Source organism: Ochotona curzoniae, unplaced genomic scaffold (assembly GCF_017591425.1).
Source record: "Ochotona curzoniae isolate NIBS_2020 unplaced genomic scaffold, NIBS_Ocur_1.0 contig_3520, whole genome shotgun sequence".
Lineage (NCBI taxonomy): Eukaryota > Metazoa > Chordata > Mammalia > Lagomorpha > Ochotonidae > Ochotona > Ochotona curzoniae.
Window position 1 is genome coordinate 27,823,188 of NW_024465894.1, and position 11,117 is coordinate 27,834,304.

At 41.9% G+C, this 11,117-nt stretch overlaps 1 pseudogene; it reads right to left on the bottom strand.

Moving 5' to 3' along the window:
• The window catches only part of LOC121157233, a 46,188-nt pseudogene extending 38,237 nt beyond the window's left edge, over nucleotides 1-7,951 (bottom strand).
• Between the last annotated feature and the right edge of the window lie 3,166 nt (nucleotides 7,952-11,117).

An 11,117-nucleotide genomic window follows, 5' to 3' on the forward strand; every position in this document is an offset into this window, starting at 1 on the left:
CAAGTACAGTGGCCTTGTTGATGGAAGTCTCCCAAAAGTCACAACTCACACTCTCAGTGGTCTTCCCTCTCAAGCATCCCATACACCCTCTCTGAGCAATACACAGCTCCTGTGCCCATGAATGCATGTGCCCGAAAGCCCGATCTTCCAGCAGGGTGGTGTGCTGACCTGGAGCCCTGGCTATCCACCAGAGACCTAGGAGTGTGCACAGGTCCCCAGACCCAGTGCTCCAGCATGCTTGCTGGCCTGGGATCCTACCTCTCTGCCTGTCTGGAACTCAAGCATGTTCCCAAGTCCGCAAGTCCGGTCCACCAGCACACCATGCCAGCATGCCAGCCTGGGACACTAATGCCTGCCTGCCATCCACCTGGGACCCAAGCAAGTGCTTGAGTTCCCAGGCCCACTCTGCTGTCCCCTAGCCTGAGTCCCTGGGCCCTGGATGCTATGTAGGTGTTGCTGCAAGCCTATTTATTTTCATCTACTTGAAAGGGAAAGCAAGATAATGAGAGAAGGAGAGATCTAGCATTCACTGTTTCACTCCTCAAATGGTCACAACAGCCAAGGCAGGGCCAGGCTAAAGCCAGGAGCTTGCTGATCAGACTCTTCACTGTAACTATCTTCTGCTGCCTTCCAGAAATTGAAGTCACAGGCAGAATACCCGACCCAAACTAGCACTCCAGTATGGGATGTGAGTACCCTGAGTGGCAGCTTGGCCTGCGGGGTACCGCGGCACCTGTACATCCTATTAAGGAGGCTTTTCTGACTCCATAATAGTGAATTACTGACTGTGGCTGCCTCTGGGATAAGAGCTGGCACAGTATTTCCATTGCCGTTGCTCCTATTGGCCTAAGGCAATGTTCGTATTAGGGATTGTCATGAGCTCTTAAACATCCAATGCTCAGAGCACCTGGGAATGGGAATATGGCCCAGAGAAGGGATCTGGGGTAGACTCCCAACTGTGACTACTGTGGAGAGGCAGTATATGGAAAATATACTAGATGAGATGCTAGAGAACGTTTATCAGGATCCTTATAATGATCTCTAAGTGTTTAATGAATTGTGACATCATGTGAGGTCCTGTGGGAGACCTGGGATCCATAGTGGGACTACCTCTGAGACGCATTTGTACAATTAGGATAATCTGAAAATGAAAGCACTAGGAGTAACGAGTTTCCCAAGAGAAAAGGGAAAAGAGGCTGGGTGCCTTTTGATTGACAGATAATATAGAATGTTGGTTAGTTTTCTCAAAGAAGGGAAAAAATGACAGGTGGGCTATCTGCATCCTTGAATCCTTTGCTTGTGGTCAGAGGTTCAAGAGGGAAACATGAAAGGTGGGTTTTCGGGAAATGTACTTTTCTCTTAACACAGGATTGTGTCCTCGAGCTCTTCTTTGTAACCTCCATCTCTGCCTAGGTGGGCATTTGGTGCACAGAAAGCATCATTACCAAGAGAGAGAAAGAGAGAGAGAGATTTTAAAAGATATGTCAGGACATTCCCTCAAAAGAAAGGTGACTGTCTGCATTCCTCCAAGACCCATTGTGTGTCATTGGCTTTGAGTCTTACCAGAAATATACTGGCGAATGTGAGGGTCTCCTTTTTTTGTATCGACAGTGGCACTTTCTCACATCTCTAATCTGACTGCACAATCAAATCACCTAAGGGCCTTTAAAAATCCCACGGTCCAGCTGATCCACAGATCAATAAGATCCAAATTTCTCAAGGCAGGAGATAGATAGCTGTAATTTTAAAGCCCCAGGTGATTTCACTGTGGAACGAAGGGTTAGTGTCACCCTTCAGGGGCAGCAGTTTTCTGATGTCAGCTTATATCAGAAACACTTTATCAGAACACAGATTACAGGCTTGACCCCAGAACGTGACTCTCAGTAGCTCGGGCTGAGCTAGAGATGTTTGCCCTTTCTAATACTTTTCCAGGAGATGCTTTTGCTGCTGGTCTGCTTAATGCCAACGCTCTTTCAAATTATGGGGTTCCAATCACTGGAGGCCTTTCTGAGTGGTGGATTCTGGTTCAGTATGTCTAGAGGGACACCTAGGATTTTGCATGCCTAACAAGCGCCCAGGAGAAACAGATGCTACTAGTTGGAAGACCACATTTTCAGTCAGAAGTTTCTAGATGGGGCTTCTCTGTTGCTATCCCAGCCCTCGTGTATTGACGGGGTTGAGGGCTGGTGGAGAGGAACAGTTTGTGGGGATGCTGACAAGCAGTGAGGATTATCATGAGGCTTTGTTTAGTACTAGGAAACAAGCTGGCGAGGATGGGCTCTACTGTAAATGCAACTTGAATATTTTTTCAGTTAGTCTAGAATCTTCGTTGTCTAAAAAGTAACTAAAGAAATTGGTGTGTTTCAAAGTAAATTTAAGAGTATTTCTCTGTGATAATGGTATTTAACTTGATTATAAAGTAAAATTCCTGGACAGGAAGAAACACTATGATATGAAATAGACCCTACAGTTAAGTGAGGTGGTGTCAACTCAGAAGTGACAACAGAAGGCACCTTGCTTACACACAGTATTCCAGTACTATAATAGGCAAATATCATCTGCTGCTAGCCATTCAGCTTCTGAATTTTCACCAGAAAAGACATTCAGAAATGAAGGAAGCCTTAAAAACAACTGTAAATGTTCTATTTTCTGATATCGAGAGGAATAGTTTCCAAAAGAAAATCAAGAATTTTCAAAAGTTTTGCCTGCATGGGAGCTCATGTATTAAAAGTTGCTAACCATTCTTTCTAAACTTTTTGGGTTCTTTTATATTTCTTCCCCAGTCCTGATATTATTCATGAATATAATTGTTTATTATTATTATTAATTTATGGATTTATTTGATGAATTAATATGTATATGGACTAAAAACATTAAGTCTGCTTACCAAGGATGTGTGATAGGTCTGTATCCCATGACCATATTCTTTCTCCACTCTGATCTTTACTAACCAAACCCTGAATCTCTCTCTCTTTTCTTTAGAGTTATTTATTTATTTGAAAAACAGGCTTTTATTATTTGTCAGACAGAGGCAGTCAAAGAAAGAGATCACCAGTCCACTGGTTCACTCCCCAAATGGGTACAAAAGCTGGAGTTGGGCCAGGCTCAAGGAGGAGCTTCATCTGATCTCACACAAGGGTGACAGAGGCCAAGCACTTGGTCCATCTTCTGCTGCTTCAACAGGGAACTTGACCAGAAGTGGAGCACTCAGGACAGGAACTGTGTCCCATGTAGGATTCTGGGGATCACAGATGGCATCTTAACCTGTAATGCAATAATGTCTGCCTCAAGACCTTGAATATCTTAAAGCAATGAAGTATCCTATGAAAATGCACATTATCTGCTTGTGTCTTGCCAGCTGCCAGGTGCCAGCCAATGAAAAGTGAGGAGTGATCACTCTTAGGGGCTGCTGCGAAAGCCCTTCAGGAGTAGAGGGACCAGCTGACATATACCTTTGGTCTTCAGCCTCTCATTATTCTTTTGGTGTATGTATGAGTAAGAGAGATGGAGCAGCCTTGTTGGGACATTGAAGTTTTTAGTCTGAGGATAAATTTGGCAGTTTGCAAAGGAGGAGGGGTTTGCAGAAGAGATAGCGTCATGATTTTACAGTATTAACCTAGTGGTACTGCTAAAAAAAAAAAAAACAAACAAGCCCTTAGTCGATGATGGTTCTTCTGTTTTTGTTCCTTGTACCCTAAATGATTCCAACCGACATATTTGCCTACTTAGAAGAAGCTTTACTGCTGGCTGTAACCCAAGCAGCAGTTCTCTGCTTTAGTCTTTAGCAAACCTCAGAATCATCAGGAGGGCTTATTTTGGAACCCCAGAGGTTCTGATTCAGGATATCTGAAGAGGGGCCCAAGCGTACACTTTTAACAAGCTCCCTGGAGTTGCTCTGGGAGTCACACTCTAAGAGCCCATTGTCAAAAGTGTGTCAAAACACTTTTAAAAAGAAAATCTAGATGTGATAGTTTCAGCATATCCCTGCTTCAAGTGAGGGCTTAGAGTAGGTGATGCTTCATGTCCATTTCTTGAATCTCTTGGTTCTGTAAGACTCTGTTTATATAGATTTTGTTTATACTGATCCAAAAGCCCGATTATTATCTATATATGGCATTGGGTACCAGGTATTCAAAAACCTCAGAATAAGTGAATCAATATTTTGAAAACATCCTATGTAGCCCAGCAATGTGGAAAAACAATGCATTGTTGGGTCAAATATCTTCATGAAATCATTTCTTTCCTGGAAGGTGCTAGGATATTCCTGAGGATCCAAGGACGTTTCTTACAGTGAGTGGGTTTTAAGGCACCAACAGTTTCTCTTTGTTCCATGTCTGCCAGCACCAGTCCTCTGCAAAATTGGTTTAGGAGAAGAGCTTTTTTCTTCTTTGATGGCAGTCGGTTGGGAAAAAGCTCAAGGTGACTTTGTTTTACCGTTCCTCTTTTGAAGCCTCCCTTTCATATCATCTACTAATAGTTGCTAACTTTCCAAAGGAGAGAGGCGAGATTAAAATTCTGCAAATGCTGATTTATGACCGGCCACCTCTGAGAAGATGGCTTGAGTCATTCTCTATGACTCATGTTCACTCCAGAATGTGCAATGATAAAAATCTTCCCTTTAAACATAGAAAATTTATGGGCAATCTCCAAGGTCCTCCTTCAAAATTTAGCCATCAATCTTGAGGAAAAGAAGATAAAGATTATTTATAGAGCAGCAGAAAGGGATGTCCCAAATTTGGATTTGCCAGCTGTCCCCAGAATGTGGCTGTTTGACCTTTTGCCCTTCACGTTTCCTGGGTCTTTCCAATTAGAGATGAGGCAGAATTCACCTCAGTTATAAGGCCTATGTGATTTGCAATCTTAAAATGTTTTTGAGAATACACAGAAAGGGGTGCTGATTACTAAAAAAACATTTAGAGAGTAAAACAATTGTTCTAATGACAATCCTGAATTTTGGTGCTAATGATCTTTTGTGATAAATTTTAAATATTTCTTCCATTTGTCACTTACGTAATCTGGGAAAATAGAAGGAACTAGTTAGCCCTATGTAACAGCTACTAGTGGTAAAGCCAGTATAATAGAACCAGCAAGGACTTCTTCTTCTTCTTTTTCAAGGATTTATTTATTTATTAGAAATGCAGATTTACAGAAAGAAGGAGATACAAGAAGAAAGATCTTCCATCTACTGGCTCATTCCCTAAGTGGCCACAATGACTGGAGCTGAATTGGTCTGAAGCCAGGAGCCAGGAGAGTCTTCTGGTTCTCTCACATGGGTGCAGGGTCCCAAGGCTTTGGGCCGTACTCAACTACTTTCCCAGGCCACAAGCAGGGAGCTAGATGGGAAGTGGGGCCACTGGGACACAAACTGGCACCCATATGGGATCCCGGGCATGCAAGACGAGGACCTCATCTGCTAGGTTACCACTCCAGGTCTGAAATGTAAACTGCTGTACCTCATCTCAGACATATGGAAACCAAATCTCTGCCGGTGGGGCTGAGGAATCTATTTCAGAAGCCCATGAGGTGAGACTGATGGGCAGTAAGCTTTGAGATGCACTCATGGCCAGCAACATACTTGGATCCTGGTAGATGATCAGTGAATGAGCAAATTCCCAAGTCCCAATTATACTACTGACTATGTGATCTTCCCCAAGTCGCACGACTTCTCGTTTGCAAGGTGCTGACCTTTTTTTCTGAAGGGCTGCTATGAGCAGATGGGAGGATTTATGAAGAGGCCCTGGCACAATGCCTGACACATTGATGTATCTTCTTCATTGTTTCTTCATTCTTGTTTGTAATTATCTACTTGCCAGGGAGACTTTCAAACCATGAGCCTTTTTTCAGACTCTCTGTGGGGCACGTTTTGGCCAGTTATCCCCACTTGGAACCCTAGATTTAAAAGAGAATCAAGAAAATGGGCCTGATAGCGTGGGATACATTTGGAGTTTTCTGATGGTTGGCATGATCAGAACTTTGTCTGAGCATGTGGGTTGGCTGACATATGTTAGCAGATGACAAGATAGCGAAAAGTTTTGTTTCCAAACCTCAAGCCTGCGTGCTAGGTGAAAACAATAGTTTTTCTTATTTTAAAAAGTTAACATTTTGGTTACAGTATTTCTCAATTCCAAATTAAATTTAACTGCATTAATCTACTGATTTAATGGTTTCATAACTTTGGAAAATATTTCTCCCAGTATTATGGTTTAAAAGTTTTTCTTAAAAACAAAGTAAGAATTTATAAAATGCTGGGTTGTTTCCTTTAACCACATCAGAATCTGGTTTCTAAGTTCCTAATAGTTTCAATCAAGGTTTCGTTCTTCTTAAATGGTTGTTGAACTATTGAAGAGGATTCCAATTTTCTCTACATTTATTTGAAATTGAATGGTTAATTAAAAAGCACACTAACTCCTAAATTGACTGGACTTGTAAGAAATTTTTCAAAGTGTTTTTTAAAGGGGATATTAAAACAAATGATGCTTGAATATTTAAAAACCTCAGCATCCTTTTAATGTTATTTCATTTAGGCAGGAATGCATGCAATATGAAAAAATACAAAGAATGGAGAATAGTAAAAATATTTATGTTTTCTACCAGAAGGATGTCAGAGTTGTAAATAGCAAAAGCAGAGACAGAGAGATCAGTGGAGACTTGGAGAGGAATGGTAACCTCTCATTTTGCCCCTTGTCATCTTCTTTGGCTAGAGTAGAGTGAGACTTACAAAGGAAAGCTTGAGACCAGGCTCTGAGGAAATAGCTTCAGCAAGGTGCTGTGCACCCAGCAGCCTGACTTGGAACTGTCAGGAGCCAGTGCTGTAATGTAGTAGATTAGCACTCTGCCTGTGGTGCAGGCATACTACATGGGCACTGGTTTGAGTCCTGGCTACTCTATTTCTGATCCAGTTCCCTGCTAGTATACCTGGGAAAGCAACAAAAGATGCCCCAGTCCTTGGACCCCTGCACCCACATGGGAAGCTCCAGGCTCCTGGTTTCAGATCATCTCAGCTCTGGTCATTGTGGACATTTGGGAAGTGAACTAGCCAACCAGAACTCTTTCTGTCTCTCCTTCCCTCTATGTAAATCTGCAAACCTACAGACTGTCAGAGCTGCCTTCCTTCCAGGTACTATACATATTTGAACATGGATCAGATAACAGTGGAAACCAAGGCCCACATTTCCAAAACCATGCATGCAACTCCTTGGGTGATATAGAGGATTATAGGCGGGCAGGAAGAACTCATAAACCGAGACCCAAGGGAAACACACTGGAAGTGAACTACAATTTTATTTTTTTCTCTTTTGAAAACTAAAGCACCGTGTCCCAGTTTTAGGCATGGGAATTTCTGGAAGTTGAAGCGGACTGACACAGTCCCCCCTTCCCTTTGATCTCTGCATTGGCTCATCCCTATTTAACATGTCAGAACCAAGCTGACATTAGTAAGTCAGATACTTTGTGTCTAGAATTAGAACAGACAGTAGAGGCCAATCCAAAGAGGTAGAAATCCTCTCATTTCAGTTTCTTAGAGGTGTTCGGCTGGCTCCATATGCCTTAAGAATGGAGACACTAGGAAAAGCTAGGCTTGAAAAGCACTTGCCAGAGGCAGTGCATAGTGTGGCTGAGTGAACAGCCAGGTTTAATCGTGGCTTCACTATTTACTACCTGTGGACTCACAGTTACCCTCTCTGTACTTCAGTCCCATCATATATAAATGGGGATAATCATAGGGTACCTTATTCTATTATAGATACAAGTAAATGGGCTTTGTGAATATTAATATCATCATCGAGATCATCACATGGAGCCACTTCAGGTGAGCAGAGTTCTTAATTCTGACTTTACCGGTGTTCCACTCGTGTATTGCAGTGAAACGTTCATCTTCAAAATACAGAGACTTTAAGTGTAAGAAGGTATTAGTGTCTCGCAGTTCTTGGGTCCCCTGGGCTTCTCCAGGCATTTCTGGTACGGACTCTACATGGCTAGAATTGAGCAGCAGTCGACTAGGGTTGTCTTGATGGCATCATTACTCCATATATAATGTCTGCGCTGGAAAGAGTCCAATAACCGGAGCTGAAATAGCAAAGGCCTCTCAGGATGTTCTCTGTCTCTCCCTCTGTTCTCTCCACATGGCATCCCATTAGGGCAGCTTCGTGATAGTTAGGGCTCTTAAATGGTCAACAACACTAGGAGTTAACATTCCTAGAGAACAAGTAAGAACTGGACGATGACTCATTTTAGACCCAACACTCAGAATCACATAATGTGACCCTACACTCTCAAAGCCCAAGGGGGGCGGGAACACAGATCCTACTCTCAGGGAAATCATGTCAAAAAGAATGTGCAACCACCTTGAAAACTTTATGCCTCCTGAAGATGTGTTTGGGCCAGCTTGCTAAACAGTGTGTTCCTTCCAGGTCCCAGATAAATCATGTCACACGTTTCTATTTGAAATCACATTTTAGAGATTATCATTGGTCACACTGCTCTGATTATGTCGTGGTCTTGATGCAAAAGAGTTTTCAGGAGGTGAGATTTTTGGGGGCATGGCAAGAAAAGTGGTTTCTTAAATGTGTGCTGGAAAAGAGGCTTAGACAAACGCAATGGTCTCTCTGGGCACAGCGACCGATTTTGAATAACTGATCCATTTGAATACTTGTAAACATATAGCAATAGCTGACTCACTAGCTGAAAGCAGCGAGGCACCCTGAAAAGACTGTAACGCAGTCTGGTGTTATTGCCTGCAATTTGAGTAGCTTCAGGAGAAAGGTGATGCCATCTTCAAGGTGAACTCCTATATTCATTTCAGACTTTGGAGTGACCTCATAAGTCAGGCAAAAGGAAAAATACACAGGTGTAGGACTGGGCTGAAGATTAGTGCTCTGCAGCACCGAGAGAGAGACTGTGTTTACATGACCTCCTGGAGGAAGTGGATTAGAAAACCTTGCTTCTTTGCAAGGCTGTTTAAGAAAGGCAAATGCGTAAGTAAAAGTGTGAAGGGATTGTTAAACCACAAAATCTGTGCCTTAATTTTAATTTCTGACACCACTTCCAGGCAGGCTCAACTTATTTTGTTGGACCTTAAGTATTTTCAAATATTGGAGGAATTAAAACTCACGTTATAAAACTGGTTTTTTATCAGAAGCTAAGTGCTTCTGAGCAAACATTAGATACAATTATACAGGAAAGAGATTCTTTTGCATTCAGGCCTCTGAAAACCTGTTCTCAGTCATTCTGGCAGCACCAACTCTGGAATGCTATGGCCAACTAGCTGACAAACATTTATGATATCTGGTCACTGAGTTCATTGATCAAGCATTCAGTGTGCATTTGTTGAGCAACAATTACGTGCCAGGGGCTATTTAGGTAGTTGGTTTATAAAAATGAATAAGCCAGTAATGGTTTTCATGTGTGGAACTTAAAGTTTAGCATCATGCCTTTCTAAAAGAGTAGCAGTGGGAGAGGGGGTGCACATCTATACATTATTCATTTTTCGCATAATGCCAAGAGAGAAAACAAGGTGGAGTCTATGAACTTGACAGCTTATTATGAACTGAAACTCACTGAATTCTGCTCCTACTTTTCACGTAGCCATATACATGCTTTCTAGGAAAAGTGAAAAACCAAGAGGAGACACATGCAATAGCTACTGCTTCTAGAAGGCTGGACCAGTAAGTTAAATTTCTCCAAGAGGGAGAGTCATAAATATTCTTTCAATGTTCATGCATGTAATTCTCTATCAATGAGCAATTTTCTTTCTTGGAATGGAGCTGGGATGAATCTATTAGATCTGAGCTGATGCTGAAAAGGGGAAAAACCAACAGGTATTTGCTGAAAAAAAAAATCAATGGGTGAATAGACTGTAGTATCCATTTAATCAACAAATATTTATTAAGTCCCCATAGGTCCTGATGTTACTATGCCAAACTATACAAATTGATTCTTTTCTGAATTAGAATTCTTGAGTAATAGACAATAAATGAGTGCAAAAAATGTTGCAATTTTAAGCAATGACAAATGTTCTAAATAAATCAGAGCAAGGTAAAAATCATGTGACAGCAGTTATATTTCAGATCAGTTAGTAACAACAGTATTCTCTGAAGGGTTAAGATTTAAGCCAGATCTGAACAATATGCAGGAGTGAACTCTGCAAAACCTATGGGAAGAAAGTTTCAGGAACAAGAAAAACAAGGATATAGCAAAAAATCCAGTGGGAAAAAGCAAAGCAGATGTACACAAGTTCAGGCGGGAAGCGAAGTCATCCCATAATGGAATGCGTGGGATATAGATGGAGGGAAGTGATCAATCTCTTTACATGGGGGTATGTATGACTCAGAGTCAGAGCGTTGAGGAAAAAATGGATGCCGTGAAAGGTCAATTACCTCTTGCTACATGAGAAAGATTGGTCCTTGAGAAATGTGTAGAGCTGGGATGACTGTTGAGGCCCAGGAGCTCCCCAGGAGAGATGTGGAGGCCCAGAAGTAGGAAGACTCTAGCACATTGAATGCTGGGCTCCACCCATTTTCAGAACAAAGGCTCAAGTGGTTGAATTTTGTGAGGGGAAGGTAGAGACTCCCTGCTTCCTACATCGCTCGAGCTACCACCAGTGTGCCACACATGTTCATGTTAGTGTGGTTAAATACACACACACACCAACAAATACACATCCAACACAATCCAGTGTTTTCTTTCTCAGAATTATTTATTATTTATTTTAATTGTCTTAGAAAAGACTTTTCATATCTTGGTTTGTTTCCTGAGTAGCCATGCCAACTGTAGCTGGTTCAGACTAAAACCAGGAGCCGGAAGCTCAATCCAGTCCTCCCATGTAGACATAGCAACCCACTCTCTTAAAAAATGGCCTGCTTCCTGAATAGGAAGCTGTAATTTGAAGTAGATACTGGCATTGCATATGGCAGATGAACATGCTGCACCATCATTCTGGCCCCATCAGATTCCTTTTCTGATGGGCCACTCTATAATCTACAGCTTTTATTTTAAATTTCCGTAGAACACCAGATCATTTTGATGTGTGTTTGACTCAAATTCAAGAGACAATGGAAGCACATGTATAAGAAGCAAAGCCCTCTTCCTCCCCCTGCTAAAATGGCGATAGTAACAAGTTG